At 42.9% G+C, this 27,895-nt stretch overlaps 1 long non-coding RNA gene across 1 annotated transcript; it reads left to right on the forward strand.

The window, feature by feature from the left end:
• Positions 1-27,557, forward strand: LOC309612689. Its single transcript, XR_014235343.1, has 2 exons — positions 1-4,178; positions 5,085-27,557. It is a non-coding gene; the product is annotated as an uncharacterized lncRNA (long non-coding RNA).
• The last annotated feature ends 338 nt before the right edge of the window (positions 27,558-27,895 follow it).

Consider the following 27,895-nt stretch of genomic DNA (forward strand, 5'->3'; position numbering starts at 1 on the left):
TCCTGTTTCAACATTATGAAAATAGCCCTGGTTAGGTTACAGCAGTGTAGATTTGAAACAAATACTTTTCAGGGTGAATTTTTTTATTTTTTATTTTTTTAGTAAAAACATTTCTTTCAGGTGGCACTGTAGAGAGGAAAGAGTATTAATCTAAAATTCAATAACTTGGGTTCTGTGGTTAGCTGTATGGCTTTTGACAAGTTCCTTCCCCTCTCTGGGCTTCACTTTTCTCCTCTCTAAAAGAGGATTGTATCTAAGTGCGGTGGGGCGGGGGGGAAGGACAGGGGTGGTAATGACTAGATTTATCAGAATCAATTAATACAGTTGTGCAGGTTGTACACTGCACAACTCCCAGGGCCACCACGTACATAGGCTAAAGGTGAATGGGGTCACCTGATGTTGTTCAACATGATGGCCCTTCTCTTAGGTGCTTTCTGCCTCTAATGATTTTGTAATTCGGTGATAGTTTCCTCTATTCAGAAATGATACACTATTCTTTGCGTTGATGGGGGACCATATTTCCCCCCCCAAAATTTTCTAGCCTCTCTAAATTTGGGGTACAACTTAATTGCACTCAGAACTTTCCATGCAGAAAACAATCTTCTCCAAACTCCTTCAGCATCTCTGCTTGTTTTCAAAATTTCCCCAGAGAAATCTCCCCGCTGTGGAGGAATTTGTGCCTACTGAAACAGGCAGAGCAATTTGAAATTCTGTATCTTCACAGTTGAATAATTTCAAGCCAAGCCCAAAGTGCATTGGTAGTAGGATAGGAAAGGAATCTGCCACGGAGGCATGTAAGCAGCCTTAGGCAAGAGCAAAGTGGGGGAATCCCACTATGCCACATGTTCCAGGGACCCAGAAAGGAGTAGTAATATGCCTCATCACCCCCCTTCTCATTTTTCTTCAACTCACTGATGGATGCCTGAAATCTTTTTTATTAAAATTCAGCATTTGGAGACTTCTGCTTCTACTGTCAAAATACAAATGTACCATTCAGACTGAGTTTCCTCAGTTGAGAACCTAGGTCTCAAAGTATTCTAACACATAGTAAAAATCTAAAAGTGAATAAAACATCATCTTAATAAAGTTTCTTTCTTCCATTATGCAAGTATCATGTGCTCATTATAGAAACTTTAGAAAATAAAATTTTAACATAGTATTTTTTGGTTTACTTTGGTGTTCCCATTTCTCTTAATTTTAAACTTTATACAGTTTTTATTTTTGCCTTCTTTGAATCACCCAGGATATAAATTTTATGAATATTTTAACTTTTTATGGACATATATACACTACCAAATGTAATATAGATAGCTAGTGGGAAGCAGCAACATAGCACAGGGAGATCAGCTCGGTGCTTTGTGACCATCTAGAAGGGTGGGATAGGGAGGGTGGGAGGGAGACGCAAGAGGGAGGAGATATGGGAACATATGTATATGTATAGCTGATTCACTTTGTTATAAAGCAGAAACTAACACACCATTGTAAAGCAATTATACTCCAATAAAGATGTTAAAAAATTTTTTTAAATAAATAAAAAGACTAAGAACCTCTAAATAAATAAATAAATAGCCTATGGTTATGTTATAAACAATTTATCCCATATTATCACAGCCTCTTCATAACATAATTTTTAATTAAAAGTTTTATTGAGATAATTATGGATTCACATACAGTTGTAAGAAAAATAGAGTGCTCTTCACCCAGTTTCCCCCAGTGGTAACACCTTGCAAAAATATAGTAGAATATTATTCCAGAATATTGACACTGACACAATTCACTGATCTTATTCAGATTTCTCCAGTTTTACTTATAACTCATCTGTGTCTGTGTGTGTATGTGTGTGCATTTAACTTAATACAATTTTATCAGACATGCAGATTCCTATAGCCATCACAATCAAGATACTGAACAGGTCCACCACGACAAGGATTTCCCATGCTGCCCTTTGATAACCATACCAACCTCCCTCTTTTTCCCACCCCAGTCCATAACTCTTGGCATTCACTAATCTGCTTTCCATTTCTAAAATAGTGTCTTTTCAAAAATATTCTATAAATGGAATCATGTAGTATATCACATTTTGTGGTTGACTTTTTTTCTCTCAGCATAATTCCTGGAGATTCATCTAATTTTTTGCATGTATCAATAATGTATTCCTATGGAAAACAGTGTGGAGGTACAGAGGTTCCTCAAGAAATTAAAAATAGAATTACCATATGATCTAGCAATTCCACTGCTGGGTATATATCTAAAGGAAATGAAATCAGTGTCTTGAAGAGATAACTATATCTGCACCCACATGTTAACTGCAGCATTAGTCACAACAGCCAAGATATGGAAACAACCTAAGTGTCCATCAACGGATGAATTGATAAAGCGGCTGTGATACACCCACACACAGTGGAATACTACTTAGCCACGAGAGAAAAGGGAATCCTGAAATTTGCAACATTATGCTGAGTGAAATAAGCCAGACAGAGAAAGACAAATACTGCATGGCATCACTTATATGTGGAATAATTTTTTAAAAAGTCAAACTCATAGAAATAGAGAGTAGAAAAGTGATTTCCAGCGGCTGGCGGGGGTGGGGGTGGTGGGAGAAATAGGAAGAGATAAAAAGGTACAAACTTTCAGCTATAGGATGAATAAGAGAAAAACAATCATTTGTTCCTTTTTATTGCTGAGTAGTACCTCATGCTATGTATGTACCACAGTTGATTTAAACATTCACCTGTTGAAGAATATCTGTGCTATTTCCAGTTTGGGGCTCTTACTAATAAAGCTGCTATGTACAGGATTTTATTTTTTTGGTGGACCTAAGTTTTCATTTCTCTGAGATAAATGTCAAGAGCACAATTGCAGAATCATGTAATACTTGCATGTTTAATTTTATTAGAAACTGCCAAACTATTTTCCAGAGTGGCTGTACCATTTTACATTCTCACCAACAATGATGGATTCAGTTTCTCCATACTCTCACTAGCATTAAGTGTTGTCACTCTTTTTTATTTTGGTCATTCTGATAGATGTGTAGTGATATCTCATTGTAGTTTAATTGGGGGGATCTCTTTAACTACAAGTTCAATATTTTAACCGTTAGAGGGCTATTGAGATTATCTGCTTCCTCTTGGTTGAGTTTTGGTAGTATACAGCTTTTGAAGAATTGGTCTATTTCTTCTAAGTTGTTTAATTTATGAGCTTAAATTAAAGCTCTGTAGTATTTCCTTATAACTTGTTAATGGCCCCAGAATCTTTAGCGATATACCAGAATATGTAGTGATATAAGTAGTATATCACATTCTTGATATTGGCGATTTGTGTCTTCTCTTTTTTTATTTTTGCCAGTCTTGCAAGAGATTTTTCTAGCTTCCTAATATTTCATTGTGTGGCTTTGAAAGAGTTTTATAGCCCAAGGGTTCAATAATAGGGAAATGGTTCTTCCTAAAAAAGACCTCTCTATGCATAAAAGTTATTTCCATAATTTGTATTCTAAATCATAGGGTATATTCCCAGACTGGAAACAGTGTTTCCAAGAGTACATTCTTAAAGGTTCCCAAGTAGTACATCTTGGCAGTGTTCTGATTATCGATAGCTGTGTCACAAACCACCCTACACTTGGTGGCATAAAACAGCAATCACACATTGTCTCACGTGGTACTGTGTTTGGTTGAGTGGTTCTCACTCAGAGTCTCTCACGTGGCTGCAGTCAGACCATGGCTGGGGCTGGAGTCACGTTGAAGGCTTCCTCATTCACATGCCTGGTAGGTGACGCTGGCTGTGAATAGGGACCTCAGCCATCCTATTGACTCGAACAGCTACATGAGATTTTTCCATGTGGCCGGGGATCAAACCTGTAGCTGGATTCCAAGAGCAAGTGTCCCAAGAGAGAGTCCAGGCTGATGCTGTATTGCCCCTTATGATCTAGCCCTGGATGTCACACATCATCACTTCTGCCAAATTCTATTTGTGAGAAGTCAGTCACTAAGACCAGCTCATATTCAAGAGGAAGGGAATTGGACTTGATGGGTGGAGTGTCAACATATTTGAAAACATATTTTAAAGTCACCACATAGAGGAAGGAAAAGAGTGGGGAGTGGCTGGCCAGAGAGGGGAGAAACATGGCAGATGGAGATATTATAAGTACTCAGTGGCCAGCTCTGTATGCAAGAGAAGAAAAGGTAAGACAAACCTCACCTATTGCAGGATAGGGTTTGGTAGGTGAGCTATAGGAGTAGCCCTCTGCAATTTGTATAATGACACCCGGGAATCATAAAATCCCTTGACATGAAGAAGTGGCTTCTTTCAACCAACGGGGTGAATTCTGCATTTTTTATTAGATTAGAAAGACTAAATTTCTCTAGAAATTCTGGACTAGGAGGAGAAAGAAAACGGCTGTGGTGTATTTTTGCATACACCCATGCTTTAATAAGCTCCTCTCCATGTAAAACCTTATTATATTTCTTAGAGAAATCAATGACAAGTTATTGAACATAGCACCCGGAACAGAACATTTCCAGTGGTATTTGGCATTATAAGAGTACAATAGGGACATTGTGAGATCCTGACTAAGGTGGCCTAAATGTTCAGTTCGAATATTTCATCCCTGTAATGACTCAGGAAGCAGGAGGGAGGTGTGAGCTTGTGCTAGCAGTTTTCCTCATATATAAAAACTGCATGTCTCATGTCCTGATTAGATGATGAATGTAGCTTTTTGATGGATGATGCATTTATTTTTTTGTTCCAAAGTCTCCTACCTTTTAGGAGAATTCTATGTAATAGGTTTAATAATTAAACTAGGCTCGGATGTAGACAGAAAACAGCGTAGTCTATCGACCACTGAACTTCAAATTTAGACTCCCTGTTTTGTCCTCTGTCTCCATTTATGCTCCCTGAAATTTCAGTTAGGTTCTTCAGCTTTTCAGCTCAGTCTAGGATAATAAAACATCCCTCAATCATTTTCAGGCAAAAAAAAAAAAGATATAATAATAAAGAGTGTCATTTTCTAGGGATTTAAAAAAATCTAGTCTATAGTCATATCCAAACGCTAAACTATCATTCAGTTATTTTTTTTTTACTTCCCCCAGATCAGCCCTTCCCTGAGCAGTTGGGCAAAGGAGCAGTGGATCTTTACCTTCTCCCTTCATTTTCACTCCATCACTTTCTGGATGTAATTTGGGTCTCTGCAGGGCTGGAAAGAAATTAGGGAGGAGAGGCAAGGGGCAGGAAACTTCTTTCTTGACTGATACCATTGTGACTGTCATTGGATCTTCTGGGTGTAGTAATTCTCTTTTTCTTGGAGACTTTTGAGTGTTCTTTGGAGACACTTCCCCCATCACCAGGAATCCGTCTAGTGTGCATTTCCCTTAAGTGGACAATTCTTCCTTCCTCTGGTTACTCACAGCTTTGCCCTCCACTCCGAGCCTGAAGTCCACCCTCTGTTGGGGTCACCTTGTCCTGGTTGGGAAGAGTCCCGTTAGCAACTCTACGTCCGGCACACAGAGACCGCCCTAGCTTTTGCCCTTCCTGCTCTGGCCTTTCCAGCATAGTCCTGTCTTTGCCTTGGGGCCAGGCAGTGAGAGTTCAAGACCCACTCCACAGCCCCTCAGGCACAACTGGATCAGGCACCTAGCTCCTGACGACCCCAACTCCAGGGTCACATGGAATACCCTCATGGGATGCTCTCCCAGCCCTTCTGACCTGAGCCCCCCCCCCCCCGCCCCATGGGGAGAGGAGGCAGAACACACTAGTGACTCTGCAAAGCAAACCTCCACATCGTCCTTAACCAAATTCCATACAGGTAGCCTGTGTGGTGGGACCACTGCTGGCTGAGGCCGGCTCAGCATCTCTTAGCATGTCCTGTGCCTGGTGTGGGACCATGCATCTTAATTAAGGATATTCACGTACTCGGCAGCTCTCATGCTGTGCTTGGCCTCTGTCATCTCTGCAGAAAGTCTGAGCAACACAGTAACATCTATTTAAACGCAATTTTTCTTTGACATCTCACTTCACTGGAGATACTGTCTAGGAAGCAAGAAAAAGAAGACCCTAATAGAAAGAGACTTGACAACTTCCTAAAATGAGGGATGTTAAGGAAACCTTACCGTTTGTTTCAAGCCTCAGACAAACCATTTCATGTGGTCATCTTTTTGTTTGTTTCAAATTATATTTATTTTATTATTAATAGGGTTAAACTTCTTTTTGAATGTCATTACCCATTTTTTATTTCCTTATAAATTGCCCATTAATAAGCCAAGCCCATTTTCTTATTGGGTAATAAAAGCTTTGTATCTTTTTAAAATTAATTAATTAATTAATTAATTTATGGCTGAGTTGGGTCTTTGTTGCTGCGCGTGGGCTTTCTCTAGTTGCGGTGAGCAGGGGCTACTCTTCATTGTGGAGCACGGGCTTTAGGCACGCGGGCTTCAGTAGTTGTGGCTCGCGGGCTCTAGAGCACAGGCTAAGTAGTTGTGGCACATGGGCTTAGTTGCTCCGCGGCATGTGGGGTCTTCCTGGACCAGGGCTCAAACCTGTGTCCCCTGCATTGGCAAGTGGATTCTTAACCACTGCGCCACCAGGGAAGCCCTAGCTCTTTGTATCTTAAGGACCTTATCCAACCTTTCGTTAGAGTCATTTTTATTTATTTATTTATTTCAATTTTTTTCCAAGTTAGGAGCTTGGATTTTATTTAATGTGTAATGAGAAGCCATTGGTGGATTTTTATGTATGGAGATGACATGATCTTATATTTTGATTAAAAAATGTTTTAAATATCAACTATCTTGAGGCAGAATTCACATACAATTAAATGTACTTATTTTAAGTCTATAGTTTGATGTCTTGACAAATTTATACATCTATGTAATCACCACCCCAATAAAAATGTGTAACGTTCCTATCACTCCAGAAAGTTCCCTCTTGCCCCTTTACAGTCAATCCTCCCATCCCCACCCCAATCCCAGACCTCAGCGAGACCTTCTGTAAACCTTTCAGCCAGTTTCCCCTAATGTTAACATCTTACATAACCAATTATACCTCAATAAAGCTGGGGGGAAAAAAACTAAATTAAATTAACAAAACAAAACAAATGCAATCTTGAATTGGATCCTGGGACAGAAAAAGGACATTAGTGTGAAAATAGTGAAATCTGATTAGAGTTTGGGTAATAACTTCATGTGATAATCTTAAACATCTAAGGACAGTGTAGGCTCTTTGTTGAGTGTATCTGCCTCCTGGGATCCAGCATGTTTGTTAGGTGCCCAAGTATCAGTCACTTGTAGTTAGGACCAGGGAAAGGCTCTCTCCCACCCACGGAAGAGTTGAACCAGGACAGCAGTCCCTTTTGTGACAAATGTAAACAAACTGCTTTGCAAGGGTGTTTCAAGGACTCTGTCCTCATGCCAGATGGATTCCAACTGGGGATAAATTTGCACTGATTGTCCCATGGGGATAACTAGAGTTTCAGAAAAAACTCCTGGAAGCTCTCCACTAGGATATATATTTTTTAATGCCTTTAATAAGGAGACTTTCAGAGATACAGCCTAGAAACTGGTCAAGGCATGATCCTCTGGTTGGCGACAGGCAAAGGAGGCACTTAACCAGGTTGTAAAGAAGGAGAATCTGCTGGAAGACTGGCCGGGGCACAGTGCCCTGGCTGAACTCTGCTCTGGGAGGCCCTGCCAGCACCTTCATCAGGGTACGAGAGACCCAGAGACGGGCCAGAAGTTGCTAGGAGAAGCACAGGGGTAAACAGAGCTTTGGCCCCTCCCTGCCCCTTCCTGACATCTTTTCTGCAGATGCAGCTTCAAATGGAGTGATTGATCCTAGATTTTTTTTTTTTTCCTCTCTCTGGCAGAGCCAGCCAACTAGTTTAGACATTTCTATTAGATTAGGAGCCAGGAAATGAGAAAAACTCTGCCTCATAAAGGAATTGTTCTCAGGTCACATGCCTGCCTGGTAGAAACGCAGAGAAATCAACAGGAATGTTTTGTTTGCGGGGGAAACCAAATGAATGATCACCTTTGTGATTTGGCTGTTCTTCCTACCACCTCACACTCCCTCTCGCCCTCCCCACCCTCCCCATTCTTCCCCAGCCATCCTGTGGAGTCTTCAAACACGGCTCCCTTAGAATCATTCTGTCACAGCATCACCGAAGCACAGAATCTCAGCATCTCAGAACGTTAAATGCTTGACGTAGTAGAGCAGCGTGTACTCTGAGCTGGGCAGGACGAAGGTACCAATCCTGGTTTGCTGCTCACCAGCTGTGCGACCGCAGGAAAATCAGCCAGCCTCCTGTAGCCCTGGTGTCCTTATCTGTAAAATAGGGGCAAAGGCCATGATGACCAAGTCGGATAACGCCTCGATAGCATCCACCACAGCGCACGTGATAGGAATTCAACAACCTCGAATCCCTTGAGATTAGACGTTCAGCACCTTGAAATCCTAGAATATTAGCAATTTAAAAAAATAGGCACTTTCTAATTCAATTTCCTATGGCATTTGTTAATTTCCTCTAAACAATCTGTAGGCTGCCGTGTTCCTTTTAAAAAACAGCATTCAAATCTGGAGTGGTCTGACCAGTGCAGAATAAAGAGGGTCTAATACGACGGAAACATCAGAATGATAACCTTGGTGAGCTAGCCAAAACCCTCAAGTCGAAGCTGAGGTCCCTATTTGTTGATATTCATGCAACTGTTTCGGGAGCTTAAGTGGAGAAGTGTACCTTTATTCCGACTATATTCCTTCTCATCAGATGTGACCTGTGATTCCAGCCAGTGGGGACATGATGTCATACCTCTCTTTCCCACCCCCTCCCCATCCAGGGGTGGAGAAGAGATTCTAGATGAATTACCTTCCAGGGCATTGATTAGCCACATTTGCTGATGATCATTAAAAATTCTTTCACATGGCTGTGACTTTTTCTCTCTGGCACTCTCCTTTGCCAAAGCTCTTCTATCTATGCTCCGGAAACCGGAAGCCTAGCAAGTAAGGCTTACCTCTCTTCTCCCCATTCCATGTAAGAGGGTTCAGTTGAGAGCAAGCCCGGGTGGTCCTCCATGCCCTGTTTTTCTCCTACGTGGCAGCCAGGGGAGGGAAGGGGAGAAAAGGCACCAGCAAACTTAATGACCGTCCTCTGATTGATTCTCCATTGGGACTGGCTGGTGTCGGGAGACGGACTCTGATCTAAAGGCATATGTGTCTAAGAATTTAGGATACATGCTTTTTCCTGTGGTCCAACAGAGGTTAGCAGAGCTCTGTTTTGGGGGTCCAGGCTCCGTGCCGGGCTAACGTTAGTCACTTTGCTTTGCCCTAGAGAGGACATCTCCTCCAGAAACTCATCATGATGAGTGCCTAGGGTGTTGTTCAGAATTAGAGCATTCTTAGGCTTCATACTACCCCATTAACACTGGCACAACCTCTTGATGTTTCAAGTCATTGCTGATGGTCAAAGTCTTTACCAATGGTTGAACAAGGTAGGGTGAGTTTAGGCCCTGTAGAACATAGCTAAAGAATCATACCTTGTGCCTTATAATCATGGAACTTCCAGAAACTGGCATTCATTTCCATCCTGTATCCAGGTGGTCACCCACATCTACTTGGATATGCCTAATTACAGGAAGATCACTATTTTGTAGACATCCACTTAACATCTCACTAATCCTTAAAGTCAACTTTTAATAAAAAAGTATCTGTATTCCTATAATTAAGAGTGTTAGTCAATGCCTGAGCTCAAAGCAGTAAATTCAAACCACTCCCTCTGCTGTATTTGCACTTGGTAGATTTATTTCACTTGATAGATGCTCAATAAATATATACTTAATAAATTTAATAGTGTTGTTTAGTGCCCTGAAGGCACAGTGGGTCATTTTCATATAAGTGGCCACTCATGTCGGGAGATTTGGAAGATGTATTATGTCAGTACAAGAAAATTTTCTTTCATTCAATTTTCTCAGCATTTAAATAAATAAATACTATCCTGCCAGGCAGCGTGGAAGATGCTGGGAAAAATATAACTAAGAAATGTCCTTTGACCTTGAGGATTCTAAATTCTCAAGTAAGGAGAAAGGATACACACTTAGATACTTATTTTTTTCATTATGACAGAGTTATACAGAGCAATGTACCAAGTGTCATGAGAGTGGAAAGCAGAGAAAAAAATCTAACACATAGACATAGAACCAACCGAGCACACTTAGGTTCTCCTGTGATGAGGGTTGAAGATGTTGATATCAACCCCACATAATCAGGTATGATCATTCTGCTATCACTCTGTTTCTGTCTCAATCACTGGTGTAAACAATGGCTAAAACCCTGAAGTAGTCTGATCCCCAGCTCCTCAGTTTCCCAAAGGTGTGAGTAGTTCAAGAGCAAAGGGAAACGTGAAATTTGTCATATGCCAGTCATTAGCAAACACCAAACATCTCCGGTGTTCCAAGCCTGGTAGTGGGAGGACAAAGAGATGTGATCAACAAAACCCTTGCCTCAGAGAGCACAGAGTCTGGTCCCAGACACTGACAAGGAAGTAAACACACCATGCACAGAGCAACAAAACCCAAAACACGGACAAACATAGTGCCTTACAATATATTTCTTCTTACATGTAACTTTACTTATGTGAAAAGTCTATGGTAGATAGTCTGATTTAGAAGGAGGAAGAAAAGTAGAAAAAGAATCTGTTAAGGAAAATTCATTTTTGCTTTTGACACTTTCTTCTTACTTAAAATTCCTGTGTGTGGTCTTGATGCCTGGAGCTGCAGCAGCCATCTTGTGAACATGAGGAAAAGCCAAGTGACTCCAGAGGTACCAGCCCAGCACCCTCACATCACTGAGCCAATGAACACACCCTGGAAGCACCTTCCCGCAAGTTGTGTTATATGAAAAATGTAATGATTTTCTTGCTTAGGCAGCTGTTAGTCTGATTTTATGTTACATGTAGTCAAAAGCATTCCTAAATGATACAAAGTCTTACAAAAGTAAAAACTTGAAATTTTACATAGATAGATATAGATATATAGCTATATATATATATATACACGTATGTGTGTGTATATATATAATTAATTAATTATCTTTCATTTAAAGATTACATGACAGAAAAACATTAAGCATGTAAATACATGCATGTAAGTAAAGAAGAGGCATGGCCCCTTTCCTCATTCATATGTACTGAGGATGGAAGGTATCATTACACTTGTAACTGGAAAATCTCAGCTTGCTTGGTTATTAGCTTGGTAGACTAGATTCATTCAGTCAATTATTTCCAGGGGAAAGACAGTATTTCCAAGGAAGTGAAAGTATATGAAGAAATATAATTGGACATGAGATTGTCCTGAAATATCTAGGAGAGATGGCAAATAGTACCTAGAATGTGTGTATTTTGCATTACATGTGATTGTCTCTGTCTACTCACATACAAAGATGTTTGAGTTCCCATGTCAATGGCTGCTCATGGATAGTTCAAACACCTCCTGCCCACCCACTTCACCATGCAAGCAGCAGTCCCAGCACTAGGCTCCTGGCCAATAACAGACCTTCTTTAAAGAGCACTGGGGACGCTTAAAGAGGAGTTCTGTAGACATTTTAGTGCCTGTTTAAGGCCATCTCTTTAAATACCCCAAAGATGTATAAAGAGAGTGTAGGATCTAAAAATGTTTTTTGCCTCAAGAAAAGTACTAATAGACTTCCTATCACTTAGACTCTCTAGGATATCTTATTCCCTGAAAAATTTTTAAAAAGAGTATCTTATATTCATAGCATTGCCCTCTGTGTGCCTTTGTTTCACCATGACTTGAAAGTATTATTTTTCTCCCAAGAGCTAGTTTTTCCTAGTGTTTTTAAATAGTAGAGTCCTTTTATTTACTGGAGTGCAGAAAAGGGATTTAATTTTTTTCTCAAATAGAAAATGTCTTTCCATGAATCAAGCACATTCTTGCTACGTAAAAACAGTTTCAGGCACAACTCCTACACAAAGCATTCACAAGTTAATAACTCTTGTTGCAGGTATAATCCACCCTGGCAGGGAAAGTCCAGAGTAATCCTTTGGAAGAAGTAGCTGCTGACTTGGGAAATGCTGCAATTCTGCAGGGTCAGGCAGAGCAAGGCATTAGGCCACGTGCCACAGAGTGGCAGAAGTGGAAATTCTCAGTAAGTGATGTTGTAATGTGCTGGAAAACAGGTTAGCAGGAAAGAACACATGGAAAAACAGTGGGATCCAGAAGGATATCAGAAGACAGGCTTCAGGTTGCAGAAGCGGGGGCGATGTTGAGAGGAAAAGATGAGAGACTGCCCGGGCTGGATCCCAGCCCCAAAGCTCAGCCAAGTCGCCAACTCCTAGATGAGAGATTTTCCTGGGCACCTGCTAGGGGCAGAGTCAGAGGGTGAAGCCCAGGACCAGACCAGAGAGATGGTGAACTAGGTCGGATGTAAGAGATAAACAGGCAACACAAAGGTTGGAGCAGGAATGTGAGCATTTCATTATAAAGCCCAAGTCTGAGAATAATTGGTAAGGCAGGGATGGGTAGACAGCAAAGAACCCAGTTAGTGGCAGGGCCAGAATCCAAAGGTGGCTCTTACTGAGACCTGAATCAAAGTGAGAACACGGACATACGATGGGTCTGTCGTGCAAGGTCAAAGAGACAGAAGTGGGTCACAGAAAGACAGCTTAGCTCGAGAGCATTGGCTTAGCTCCCAGGCAGGATTCCTTGGCATAAGACAGCCTTATCACAGCTACTCTTCATCACACCCAACTCCTGCTTGCTGCTATTAACCCTTTTCTTCTTCCTGTTTCCTCTATGTCTTCCTCTGGTGGCACACCACCATTGGCCTTTCTACCTAAAAAAACCACCCTAGCAGTTAGTGACTTAAAACAAATCCATTTCTGTGCATTGGATGGGATTTTGCTGATTAGGACCCCTTAACTCGGCTGTGATTTATGGGAGGTGATTCTGGCTGCAGCCAGTAGTTTACAGAAGTGGCAATGCCTCAGCTTTGGGGACCAAGACAAGATCATCTCCTAGAGCGAGGCCTTGGACTTATAAGCAAAGTAAGACCACTGTCTCATTGGACATGAAGTTCTCCTTAAGAAATAGAGTGTATGTCCAATAGGTCTCAACAATGACAAGAACAAACCAGAAGGTCCTGCCCTCATCTCCATGAGTCAAGGGTCTGTGATGGGCCTGAGTTTCTTCAGCTTTCCAGAAAAAAAATGTATGGTCCTTCTAGTTGACCTGTCAAGACAAAGGCCCTTGGTCCTATAAGACTGAGACAGTGTCAGATGCACATGGCAAAGACTTGGGCACAGGGCTTTCTCTAGGAAGGACTGCTTGATGCCTTTCTATGTAGCATCTAATCCACTGTCTACTGGTACCATTTTGTCTTTGAACTTCAGCTTCAATATTAAGTGTCCTGTCTTATTTTACTGTGCCTGAGACCACTTCTTCCTCTCTTTTTCAATTCTCCAGACATCCTGAAATAGGCCTTATTCCCCCAACTCTGCTAGATTCTATCTCCCCGGCTGAATTCTGCACAGAAGGGTTTTTTTTAGATTGGTGTCCAGCTTCCTACCTCTGCCTACTGCTGCCATCTTGGAATTCTTGTCCACCCCTCCATTCATCCATGAGGCATTTAATGAGCACCTACAATGTGCTAGGCGCTGAGGACACAGATATAACCCCTAACGTTATGTTCTAGTCATTGGCAGAGACCTTTAAATATTACTGATGTCAACGACCTGCCTTCCTTGTCCTTCTTGCCAACTGGCAAAACCCATCTGCCTATGTGTTCTCCCAACCACAGACGTGTGGCCTGTGGTTCCCGTGATACTGAGTGTGGCTCAGATTAAGCCAGGCAGGAAGAAAGGGAGGGTCATGATTGGTGCAAAGAGCTGTGCTCATCTTGTCACTTCACTCCACCCACGGCGGGGCGGGCACAGCTCTTCTTTATGTAGAAATCGTCACTGTGTTTTGTCCTCTGCACCTGCCAGGGACACTCTTTCTCCAATATCCACAGCGCCTCCCATCACCTCTTAAGGTCTTTACTCAAACGCCGCCCTCTCCATGCAGCCTTCCTTGATGGCACATTAAAAATGTCAAACACCTTTTCCCCCGCCACAGACCCCCTTCCTCTGCCCTGTGGTATTTCTCCCCGTGACCACTATCACCGTGACATTCTATATATCGTACTTACTCATTTGTCATTGTCTCCTGCGTTAGAACATCAGTTCCAGGAAAGCAGGGTTTTACCTGTTTTATTTCATGCTGTCTAGAAGTAGAGCTGGCAGAGTAGGTGCTCGAAGAATGTTTATGGAATAAAGAAAGAAGAACGTCTATAATCTGTTATGCACTGGCCCAGGGACTCTCGCTCTATTATCTTATTCAATCCTCTCTCCACCCCGTTGTTATCCTTCATCTACGAGAGTCAGAGCCGTCATGTAATGTGTGTGAGGTCCCTTACTTGCAAGATATGGGCCTGGGATGTGAGCCCACGCCTGCCACCAAAGTTACTATATTTCTCGGTAACATACGTGGCCTCGTTGTGAAGATAAACAGAGAGATGAGGAGACAGAGAGAAAACAGCAACAGGCATCTGAGACCTGGTAAATCCAAGTAGCCTATTAAGAGTTCCACGGCTGGAAAAGCATCATGACCATTTTTGGTTTTCGTTTGTCCATTGAACCGTCAAGCACAGCTTCACCAAAGTGCGTTCCACGACGCACCTACATTACGAAGGCCCAGAGAGAGCCTCTGTGGATTGGCGCCATTTCTCCATAGGAATCACATGTCACCAGCACCCCCACGCCGCTGGCTTCTCGGAGCTGTAAATAGATGAAAGATGTGTAAGACACACAGTACTTGCTAGTCTGCCCGAAGGGAGGAGGGGAATATGCTACCCAGCAAATCAGCCTGTTTAAAATCCTTCTTAAGGAAATGCATGATTTATGAGCCATTTAGAACACAGCACTGAATCCCCGTGTGTTCTAAATGAGTTCGACAGAGAAGCAGTTGCTGGTAGGCAAGATGTGGGACCTCTGTGCGTGGCTTCCTCTTCTTGTTTCTAAAAGAGGAGGGATGGCAAAGCAATCTTAGGGCTAAAGATGAGAAAGAGAGGTTGCTTCGAGAGAAGTATGATTTAACCTTCCAGCCACGGAATTTGAATACCTTCAATTGGACAGTTGTTTTTTTTTTTAATTTTTTATTGAAGTATGGTTGATTTACAGCGTTGTGTTAGCTTCTGGTATATAGTGAAGTGCTTCAGTTATATATATATACGTACACATACACATTCTTTCTCATATTCTTTTCCATTACGGTTTGTTACGGGATATTGAATATAGTTCCCTGTGCTCTACAGTAGGACCTTGTTGTTTATCCATTCTCTATATAGCAGTTTGCATCTGCTAATCCCAAACTCCTAATGTATCCCTCCCCCACCACCACCCCCTTCCGCCTTTGGTAACCATACGTTTCTTTTCTATGCAATTAGACTGTTTTGATGTTTGATAGTGTCACTGAGACTTAGAACTATACACAAAGAGCTCAATATTAAAAGTGCCAAGATTGTGAAGGGCTTGTTTAGTTTACAGACAAAAGCAAACATCCTATCAACATCACCTTGAAAGCACCTGCAGGCCCCATGTGCTGCTTTGAAATCCTGTTAGTCTCTGGACCCTAAGTCCCTTCCAAAGAGACCCTGCAGGACTGTCCCTTAGGTCAGCACAGGGCTGTGGTTGATTGATAGTGACTCCGCATGTCTGCTCACCAGCCAGGTGACCTATAGGACATAAGCTTCTCGTCTCTTGATTTTCTCAACTGTAAAATAACAGGGCTGGACAAGTAAAATTCTCTGGACTGTTCAACTAAAACATTCCTCGCTCTCATGACACTTGTGGTTGACATATTACATTATTTTGACATATCAGCAACCCTGACTGTCCTTCATCCTCACTTACTCTGAATGAGAATTTTCTGCCTTCTCTAACTTACCCAAAATGATGGCTGATTATTTGATATGTTCAAGAATGATGAATAAATAGGTAGTGACTGAGATAAGGCCACTTGCTAAGTGTCCACTGGTAACTTTTCTAATTCCTCTAGGTCTCAGTGCTGCTGAGGCTTATTTACACACACACACACACAAAAGACAAAGTTGCTCAAGAATGGGTGATGTAACAAATAACTAGGACACACTTCACAAATAGCGTTGGGTTTCTCCAGGTTTAAATATATCAAAAGACTGAACTCTAAGGAGCAGTTCAAAATTGTTGAAAGGGGGCCATCCTGGGTATTGAGCCACAACTCTGGGTGAGTTGCGGGCGGCTCTGATAGTGAACCGCACCGTCATTTCCTTTCTGCGTCCTTCTTCAGAACGATAAACTCGGCTGCAAGAGCCCCACTGCTGGTACAGCTATTGCCAACGAGCTAATTGAGTTTGTTGGCCTTGAAAAGGCATCAGTGTAGTAATGAGATGAGGTAATGCTGTGTTCCCATCCTCTGGTTTCCCTCTCTGCCATTACTGAGGCTTTATTTATGAGACTGGAAACAAAAGCAAAACACAAGTCACATCGTTAGATGTGACTCGGGTGAGGCTGGAAGAGAGCATGGCTTAGCTTTCCTTTGTTTTCAAATACATCTGAGATGCAGGGGTTCAAGTTGAGCAGGGCAGCCCCGGAAGGCAGGTGAGTGTGCCCCCTCTGGGGTTCCTGAGGGTCTGATGGGCGTGGCTCCAAGAAGAACACACGCCCGGGGTTGACATCTGGAAGTAGGGGGCTGCAGACTGAGAAAAGGCTGGTTACACGACCACCAGTTATAAACAGAATCAGAACGGCACAAGGCGAGGTTGAACTGACCCGGCAGACACGGAGATCAGTTTGGAACGAGGGGAGGGCGGGAGTCCCTCTGACCCAAAGTCGAAGGAAGAAGAGCAGGTCTGTCTGGCTTCACCGTGGAGGTGACATGTCTGTCACAGGCCAAGCAGGTGCCACGCAGGGAAGTCCATCAGGGCTGCGGAAGGAAGAGCAGAAATAAACCCAGGCCGCCAGTCATCGGAAATTCCCTGAGCCTCTCTGTGCCAGGGGCAAGCCAGGCAGAGCACCTGCCCTCAAGGAATGTACCTTCTAGTGGCAAAAAAGAAGGAATGGGGCATAAAGACAGACAGACCAATGGAATAAAAAAGAGAGCCCAGAAATAAACCCTCAACAGTGGTCAAGTGATTTTCTTCATGAGTGCCAAGAGCATTCAATGGAGAAACAATATTTTTTAACACATGGTGCTGGGAAAACTGGGTAGCCACAAGCAAAAGAATGATGTTGGACCCTTACCTTACTTACATCATCTACAAAAATTAACTCAAACTGGATCAGAGACCTCAATGTAAGCGCTAAAACTGTAGAACTCTTCAATGAAAACATAGGGGGAAATGAACTGATGGGTATAAAAATAAGTGAAAAAGATCACTTCAGCTACACCCCAGTGGGACAAAGAAGATTGAATAGAGAACTGGGCGGAGCTGGAGAGGCTGGTCAGGGAAATTGTCTCAGGGAGAGTGTGACAGAGTTGAGCTCTGAAAGATGAAAAGGCGCCAGGCCTGTCACGATCAAGGCAAGTGCTCCAGGCAGGAGGAAAGTAAACCACAAAGGCCTTAAGCAAGGAACGGGCTTGATGTTCTGATGGTCAGTGTACCCAGATGTAGGTAATGAGGGAGACGACCTGGGAGACAGAAGCAGGGACCTGATGATGGGGGGCCTAGGGGACCATGGTGAGGAGTTTACATTTCACTCTCAGGGAAACGGGAAACCACTGGAGGGTTAACCAGGGGAAGGACGAGACGTCAGTCCTTTTCCCTGTTGTGTGGAGCGTGGCTGATGGGAGGAGAGCATGGGAGCTGGGAGTCCAGCAGGCGCTTCCTCAGACCAGGACTGCGGCAGTGCCGATGGTGAGAGGTGGCTGGATTCTAGACATTTTGGGGGCACTTAGAGCCGATGGGGCTGACTTATGGGTTGGATGGAAGGCATGAGGGAAATCAAAAAGAAGAAAACTCAAATCCTGAGATTCTTGGCCTGAGCAACTGTGTAGACGACTGTGGTGCCATTTAAGGAAATACAAAAGTTTGCGGTGGGGCTTGATATGTTTGAGGAGAAGTGCAATAGTTCTGCTGGAGCCATGTTAAGACAGATTTGTATTAAGCCTCCTTATGGAGAATTTGAGTAGGCCGTTGGATTTATGAGGCTGGAATTCAAGGAAGAGGTCCAAGGTGAAAATAAAAATGCAAGGTGTATGTGTGTTTGAGCATGAGTGTGTGTGTGTGGTGTACACATATGTTCACACATATACATGACTTTGAATAATATATGCATGCATTGGAATGATATATGTATGTGCATTTGTTTATACAAACACACGTGGCTTTGAATAATATATGTGTGCGTGCAAGTATATCATATGTTATATATTGCATTATGTTATAATACAATATACTATATATAATTCAAAGTCCTGGGAGTGACTGAGATCCCCAGGGCCAATGCCAGACCTGGGAGCGCTCTGGGTGGGACCCGCTGGTAGAGGGAATGACAGCAACAGTTATAGAGAAGGAATGGTGAGTACAGGAGTGGAATAGAAGGGAGATCAACTGAATCTTGGAAGCCCGAGGAGACAGGGAAGGCTTGGTGGCTTCGAGGACACCATTGCTGGGACACATATCTCCCTCTACTCTCTACCAGGGGTTCGGAAGTGGTAAGCCCGAGAGGCTTGGGCAGAGAAAGCCAGACGAGCTTCCCGGTCTCCTCTGATTGGGGGTGTGGCCCCGCCCCCTTCCCAGCACAGGGATTTGGACTCTCTTAGCGCTCCATCCTTCAGAATCATGCAGCAAACAGCCTCTCAATGCCACTCACCCCGGGGGCAGGAGCCCCATAGCTCACCAGGCTGGTTTAGCACAGCACCAAGGCCAGGCAGCCTTCAGATGTCCAGATGTTCACTGCGGGAGTCTGGGAAGGGGCAAGGACTGGGAAGAAAGCCCCAGAAAGAGTTCAAGAACGGGATGTGTTGATCACTGACTGCTGGCAAAATCTGGACTGGCCTCGCAAGCCAGGGCCCCCCTCTCTACACTCCAGCCAACCTCCCTTCTTGTCACGAGACCAGAGATTGAAACCAGGCTCTGCTTCTCTGGAGCTGTCCAGCTTTTTGAAAAATCACCCAGTTGCTCTGAACCTTGGTTCCTCACACCTTATGGAGGCTACTTGAAGACAACAGGAGATAATGGGATAAAGTGAGTAGCGCCCAGCAGATACAACACCTCTGAGAATGTAGGGTGTTACTTCAGTCTGTTTTTCACAGAAATCCTTCTGATAAAATTCATAAAGAAGTAGAAATATCCATTATGAGTTGTATCCTTCTTTGTCCAAATGCAGGGAACAGAGCCTCTAAATATACCCTTGGGACATCTCTTATCTTGCCATCTGATTCTTTAACTTCTGTGCCATAATGAACCCCTTTTTGTGTCGCCTCCTCTTCAGCTACACACTTCGTGGGGTGACCACCTCGTGTAGCAACTACTTCATGTCCCCAGGAGGGCAAATATTTCCTGAGCGAATAAATGATGGTGATATCTGTGGCCTGACACACAAACATCACATACACACACACACACACACACACACACACACACTGAGTTGCAAAGAATGAGATGATTAAAATATTTTTTACAACACACTGAGCAGCTCTATTGTCTGAATCACTACTTGATAAAATGGGGGGAAAAATCGTGGAAATGGATTCTGTGAGCTGAGCCTAAACATGGAGAATGAAAGTCCTGTTTGTGAAGAGAGGGGAGAGGAAAAAGTGCTTGCTTCCTAATGGAAGAGAGAAATTTCTGCAAGAGGAAAAAAAAGACAACCGAAAACAAAAGCAAGATGAATGACTTTCATTCTGAAAGGAACACAGTGAAACAATGGTGCTAAATGAGATGGAATTCCTGACACATATCTTCTCTGTTCTCCAAGGGCTTTTATTGTGCCGTGTGTGCTGAGAGTTATGTTTTATCTTCCCAAAAGGAGTCAGCGTACTTTATTTTCTGCGAGGTACCTCTCTCTGCCTCTCCTCCCCACTTGCTGAGATTTAAGTCGGCTATTGTAGTGCTCTATCTCTGATCAGCCTTAAAGATCTGAAAAGCCCTGAGTTTGCAAGAATAAAAAACGGCCTCTGTGTTTGACAGTGATAGATCCCGCTTGTCCCCTTGGGATGACATTCCTGCACTAGGAAGACCACAGATCCTTCCGATAACAAGCTACAGCTCCTGCTAGCCTGCCTGTGTCTTTATGCAGAGGTCAGGGCACCTGCTGGAGGAAAGGAATTGCCCGGCGAGCTCTGGCTACTTTTACCGAGCCCAGCAGGATGCTCCATATTAGATGGGACAAGTTTAGGGTGAAAGGGTTGGTAGAGATACAGCCTTTGAACTCAAGGAGGTTATCATGGAAAACAAGATTTAAAACACAAAAACGATCCTTTTAACTTAGACCTAAATCCCTACTCAGCTACTTTCAAGAAGTGTGCCTTTGCCTCCGTAAATCTCAGTCTCCTCATCTCTAAAATGGGACCTCTGTCACAAAGTCAAGGAGGTCATGCCTGTGAGGCCCTTATCACCGTAGTAAAGGGCTGGAAAGACACCACTTGTTGTTGTTATTACTTTTAGAGGCTGTGAGATTTTTATATCCCTAGCATTTCTTGGAACAGTTAGTGATTAATACCTTTTTATCTTTAATGAATGAACAATTAGAATACAATTAGGCAAAGAGAATTGCATTACTCTTCTGATTAAAAGCTTGGTACCCAAGGGATGAAGTCCAAACTCTTTAGTGTGGCTTTCCATCTGGCCCCAAAGTCCCCTGCCAGCCCCTGCCATGCCAGGGAGAGCTCTGCAGAGCCGCCCCCAATTGTACCTGCCGGCTGAGCTACTCACGCACCTGAACTTGCCTTGCATCTGTAAGTCTGCACACAGCATGTGTTCAGTCTTTCCCTTCAGCACCTGTGAGTGAGCTGGGCACCTTCTATACAACCTTCCATGCCCAACCCAACATGCCACTTTCCCTATGAAGGCTTCCTTTCACTGCCCCAAATGCACTGGAAGTTTCTCTCCCCTCTGGGCTCACATGTTTTACAACAGTGCTTTTTTTTTTTTTAACATCTTTATTGGAGTATAATTGCTTTACAATGGTGTGTTAGTTTCTGCTTTATAACAAAGTGAATCAGTTATACATATACATAGGTTCCCATATCTCTTCCCTCTTGCATCTCCCTCCCTCCCACCCTCCCTATCCCACCCCTCTAGGTGGTCCAAGATTTACAAGCAGCTCATGCAGCTCAATAACAAAAAAACAAACAACCCAATCCAAAAATGGGCAGAAGACCTAAATAGACATTTCTCCAAAGAAGATATACAGATTGCCAACAAACACATGAAAGAATGCCCAACATCATCAATCATTAGAGCAATGCAAATCAAAACTACAATGAGATATCATCTCACACCAGTTACAACAGTGCTTTTTATAGTGTGGTCCCCGAACCAGCAGCATGAGTATCAGCAGGGAACTTACTAGAAATGCAAATTGTTAGGCTCTGCCCCAGGCCTACTGAATCAGACACTCTTGGGGTGGGGCCCATCAACCCGTGTTTTAACAAGCCCTCCAGGCGTTTCCGATGCAAACTCAAATTATAATAGAAAACCATCACTTTATGCAAACTTCTACTATAACATGTCTCACAGTGTATTAAAATCACTTGCCTAAAAACAGGACTGTCCTCCTTGCCTCTTAGCCAAGTTATTTTTCTTGTCTGTGTCCTAATATTTTATTGAGTTACAGCTGATATACAATATTATACAAATTACAGGTGTACAATATAGTGATTCACAATTTTTAAAGGTTATACTCCATTCATAGTTATTATCAAATATTGGCTATATTTCCTGTGTTCTACAATATACCCTTGCAGCTTATTTTATACTTAATAGTTTGTACCTCTTAATCCACTACCCCTCTATTGCCCCTCCCCACTTCCCTCTCCCCACTGGTAACCACTAGTTTGCTCTCTATATCTGTGAGTCTGCTTCTTTTTTGTTATATTTACTAGTTTGTTGTGTTTTTTGGATTCCACATGTAAGTGATATCATACAATGCTTGTTTATCTCTGTCTGACTTATTTCACTTAGCAGAATATCCTCCAAATCCACCCATGTTGTTGCAAATGGCAGAATTTCATTCTTTTTCATGGCTGAGCAGTATTCCATTGTGTGTGTGTGTGTGTGTGTGTGTGTGTGCGTGCACCACATTTTCTTTATCCATTTATCTGTTGATGGACACTTAGGTTGCTTCCATGTCTTAGCAACTATAGATAATGCTGCTATGAACATTGGGGTTCATGTATCTTTTCAAATTAGTGTTTTTGTTTTTTTTCAGATATATACCCAGGAGTGGAATTGCTGGGTCATATGGTAGTTCTAGTTTTAGTTTTTTGAGAAATCTACATTGTGTCCTAATTTTCTTCATCTATAAAAATGGGCATAATCATATTACCTTGCAGGAATGCTAAAGAATTAGAAATAATACATATAAAATATGAGATACAGTATCCCAAACACTAATCCCCTCCTGACCCCTTCACCCCTGACTCCCAACTGTTTATTCATGTTGCCTAGCCTATCGGTCATTATATAAAACTTTCCACTGCCTTGAAAAAGAGACGCAACTGACAGGTCTGTCCCCAGGTGGAGGGAGTCTGTTAGGCTTTTGGGAATTGAAGGAGACGTCCCAGCATCGGCAAGGAGAGCTCAAATCATTACGAGTGAGTTAAGTATAAGTTAACAGGACATAGCTTTTCAGCAAGAGGCTGAGACTGGGAGGAGAGAGAGATCATTCGTGACTCTACACAGGCAGGGATGAGTCAAGCTGAGGTCAGGTAAGGACGAGTTAGGGGGATGGGCAGGGGGCTATGCAGTCATCTTGGCTGGGCTGCCTTGCGTGGAGTTTTCTCTCTAACGGTCAGCTAGTGTGCAAAGATCCCAGAAATCGCACTGTTTGCCCAGGAGCCTGGTTCTGAAACCGTGGAAACACCTGGAAGATGGGATCACGCTGCAGTCCTGCACCAGGACTGTAAAGGCTCATTGCAGCTTTGCTGGCAGGAAGCGTCGGTGGTGCTGGTTTGGTTACGCGTGTGATAAATGCCAGGGGGGCAGGCAGGGCCTGCAGTGATCTGGGAAGACTTCCCAGAAGTGAAGTTTATTGGGATAAACGAGATAAAAGAGATGTGGGATTCAGGTGAGCAGAGAGGGCTCAGTCAATGTCCCAGGGAGGAGAGCAGCCTGGGCAACCTCTATTATGTTCCCTTACAGCGATATTTGCTTCTTTCATAGTGCTTTTCACAATTTGTAATTATTATTTGCTTAACCCTGGCTTCCTTCTCATTCTATACATTCTAGTAGGGCAGGAACCATGTCTAATTTTCTCATCATTTTATCTAGAGCTGGGTCTGGCATGCGGTAGGTTCTCAACATACATTTTCAGTATTCACCCTGATGAAGTAAACAAATGAACAAACAAATGAACGGCCATATTTCAAGCGTGATGAAGGACCAGGCTGGCTGACACAGAGGGTCTGTGCTGGTGAAGCAGCAGAAGGTGATCAGGTAAGGTGGGGTCTGATTCTAGAAGGCTTTGACATTTTTGCCAGAAACGTTGCACTCGACTCCATAGTCAATAGAGAATTGTGAGCTCCTGGAAAACAAGAAGTATTTCTCACCAATTTAGCACATTTGTTGGGTACCCAGACCATGCCAGACATCACACAAAACTAAATCAGAGAGCGTCTCAGTGTTAAAGGAGGTCAGAGTCTGGGCGGCGACAGGCATTTGTGGTGTACCTAAGCAAAGATGGCATAAGGCAGGAATGATGAGTGCCACACGGGAGAAGCAGGCAGACGGTGCAAAAGGAGCTCAAAGGGGAGACTTTGACGTTCCACTGGGGAAAACAGAAAACCTTTCAAGGAGCACGACGTGTTTGAGCTGGACATGGAAGGAGCAGCATTCAGACTTGGAGAGCTGTTTGGGGAAGAGACAGCGGCTGTGGAGTTGGGGATGTAGGGAGAAAGCAGGTGGTTGGGCTTGTTGACTCATCTTTGACTCCCCCCATGATGTCAAGCATGATGCATTGCACACTGCTGGCATTTAATGAGCGTGATGTCTGTTGGTTTATCACTGTACATCCTTGAGCAGGGGAGTGACAGGGGAAACTGCAAATAGTTAATACGCAACTTCATCAGAACTGTAACAACTTTTCACCAACCCCAAATACCACTCAACTTATAGTGGGTGCTATAGGTTGGTCCATCAAGTGGCAAAAGAGAGGATGGTTTATGTGTGTGGGATATGAGTCATTTCATACAGCCAGAGAATTCATACAGGAACTATAAAGGCAGGCCAAGACAGCCATGCATGAGTTTATACCATATCAAGGATATCATCCTAAAAGGAGCAGGGAGCTTTTGGAGAGTTTTAAGCCAGGGGCATAGGATCAGACCTGAATTTTAAGAAGATCGCGTGCCTGGCTTGCGAAGGATGGGCTGTAGTATCGGGTACTCTTCCTCCCTGCTGCCATAGTAACTACACTTTTTCTCTCTCTGCATATCTGTCTTTCCCTCCCACCAGAGAAGAGCAAGTTCCTTGAGGTCATGGAGTGGATCTTATCCACCCTTGTGTCCAAGTGGTTGTCAAATAGAAAGCACTCCTTATTAAATTAGCAAGATTGTAGGGAAGGAGAACCATCGAGCAACAATTTGAGTAATTCAGGGCAGGAGTGACAATAGCTTAAGCTAGGATAGCATTTGGAAAGAATGGAACATGGGAGACAGATGTCAAATACACGAATGGTGAAATATAGAGGACTTTGTGACAGATGGGGAAAGGGGTGACAGAGAGGGGAATTTAGGAATGATTTAGGCAAACTAGTGGATGGCAGGTGGCCCTTTGGGACAAGAAACAGGAGAAGAATCAGGTTTAGAGCAGCACAGTGCAAGTTCCATCTTGGACATGCGGTCTTGGGTAAACCAATGGAACTTTGAAGGAGAGACGTCTGAAAATGGGTTGGATTTGCAGATATGGGGCTCAGAGACAAACCTCAGCTAAGGAACGTAGTGACTCCCAAATCAATAGAGTGATGGATGAAGACATGGAAAGACCTGAAATCACTCACATCCTATCTAACAATTGGGGTTACCTACCCTTCTCATTTTTGCCATCTGGTCCATTACAAAGTGGTGTCTCAACGTTGTTCTAATTTCTGTCTCTTTGACTACCACTGAGTTTGAGCCTTTATTCATCTACTCATTGCCTACCTGGGCTTCCCCTTCTGGGTATTGCCTTGGGATATCTCCAGCCCATTTTTCTATTGGTTTTCCTTGTCCTTCTGGGTTGGTTTGAAGGATTTCTTTGTATATTCTAGAAATTATTCCTTTGACTGTTGTAGGCATTGGAAATATCTTTTCCCCGGCTGCCATCTATTAAATTTTTATTTGAGATTCCTAGCTCCTGCAAGGGGAAGGAACACATTAAAAGAGGCCCAGAAATACAGAAAAAGAAGCATATTTTGAGTAAGATAATGAGTTGGATACTGGACAGGTTGATTGAAGAGGGGGGGATTTTGACAGGCAGAGCTGGAAGCGGGAGGGAGACGTGCCCCGAGGCATGCTCCAGGGGGCCCCCTGTCAGAAAAGCCCGGGTGTGGGGTTGGGTGGGGTGAGGATCAGTAGGGAGTGGGACTGAACATGAATAGGATGTTTCTGTTGACAAAGAGCTTGGGGTGTGGGTGAGAGGCACTTGGGCTCTAACGGGCAGCTAATGCCAATCCAAGGACTTGGTCTTCATCAGTGGTGACGGATGTCCAGCAGAGACACCTGCCCAGAAACATCCTTTAGTGAGCTGAGTCTGCAAATGGCACGGAGGGGGCTTGGGACAGGGACAGACTGAAGCCAGATCATCAGTTAGGAAACTTGGCAATAGGACAGTACGATGGTGAGTTTTATGCGTCAACTTGGCTAGGCTGTACAGTACCCAATTTTATAATCAAACACTAATCTAGGAGTTGTGACAGTATCTTGTTGATGTGATTAACAACTATAATTGGTTGACTTAAAGGAGATTACCCTCAATATGGTGGGTGGGCCTCATCCAATCAGTTGAAGATCTTAAGAGTGAAACAGAGGTTTCCCGGAGAAGAAGAAATTCTGTTTCAAGGTTGTTAACACAGAAATACTGCCCAAGTTGTCAGCCTGCCCTACAGATTTTCAACTTGCCACCTCCCACAATTGCATGAGCCAATTTCTTAAAATATAATAGAAAATAAATATCTGTGTGTGTGTGTGTGTGTGTGTGTGTGTGTATGTGTATATATATTGATTCTATTTCTCTGGAGAACCCAGACTGATACTGGAAGTAGTTTATTGGCCTTTGAAAATTTGTTCCTGCCTGTCATTAATTAAAAAACAAAAGAAAAAAAAAAAGAGGGGGGAAGAAACATGCACTCCAATACATATGGATTTATTTATGTATAAATTATTTACCTGTACCCAAGTACTAATATGTTGTATCTATTACAAAACACAAAATGGAAGGATTTAAAGAATGAACTATAAAAAGACCTGACAATCCAAGATGTAGATTTTCTTCTTGCATCTGGGAAGGCATCAGTCTTGGGAATCAGCTGACTGAGGTAAGAGATGAGAAAGATTCAAGTACAACGTACTAAGGACTGAATTAAGAAACTCTAAGATGAGGAGCTAAGCCAGTTAATAACTTTGTACTCAGCATTCATGTATCTGTATTTAGGCGAAAAGATTTCCCCCCAATATACCCTTTCAATGAGTTTTTCCAGTTCTCCTGAAAATTGTTAGGGTACATACGCAATCAGAATTCTGAACATCCCCAAAATAACCAGACTCTTAGACTTTTTAAGCCAACTGTCAGTTTACATCAAGATTATCCTCACCCACCTCAAGGAAGTTGGCTCTGGTTTGAAATAATTCCTGGCCTTTGAAGAGTGACTTAGGGTCTCAACATAGCCCTACAACAAGGATGGGAGGTGGGAAAAATTAGAATGATGTTTCCCTTTTTTGTAGATGGGTATTGTTAATAATGAAAAAGAAATCGCCAAATTCTTAGAAACTGAAAGAAGAATGGTGGTGGCCAGGGGCAGTGGAGGAGGGGAATAGAGAGTTGTTCAGTGGGTATAGTTTCAGTTTTGTAAGATAGCGAAGTTCTAGAGAGCTGTTACACAACGAGGCACGTGTAATTAACACTTCTGTACTATACACTTAAAGAATGGTTACAAAAAATTTTTTTAATGGTTAAGACGGTAAGTTTTCTGTTATGTGCTTTTTACCACAATAAAAAAAATAAGCAAACTGGGGTTTGGTGAGGTTAAATAACTTGACAGAGGTCATAGCATCCATCAGTGGATAGATTCAGGTTAGGATCAATGTCTTTCGGGGGCCAGCCCAGCGTCCTTCCCGTTGTATAGACAATGCAATATATATATATAGGAGTTTTCCATCCCTTTCTGCCTGTGGCCGTATCAATTTAGAGGAGTCAAGACTGCCTTTGAGATAACAGATACTTAAGTAGATTCCAAATATTTCTTTTTTTAATCCTTTGTGTACAACATTGACTTTTCTAATCAATCGTTAAAATAAATCTCAAGGATTTGCTGGATTATTTGGGAAATGCAGCAGGGACCACTTCAGCTTATCAGTAAGTAAACAGGTACAAATCGGAAGTTAGAAGCGGGGCAGGGTGCGGGGGGAGTCCCAACACCTGGCCGCCATCCAGGTCTGTGATTTAACTTTCAAATGACAAACCAGTG

Source organism: Balaenoptera borealis, assembly GCF_965194805.1.
Source record: "Balaenoptera borealis genome assembly, chromosome: 16".
Lineage (NCBI taxonomy): Eukaryota > Metazoa > Chordata > Mammalia > Artiodactyla > Balaenopteridae > Balaenoptera > Balaenoptera borealis.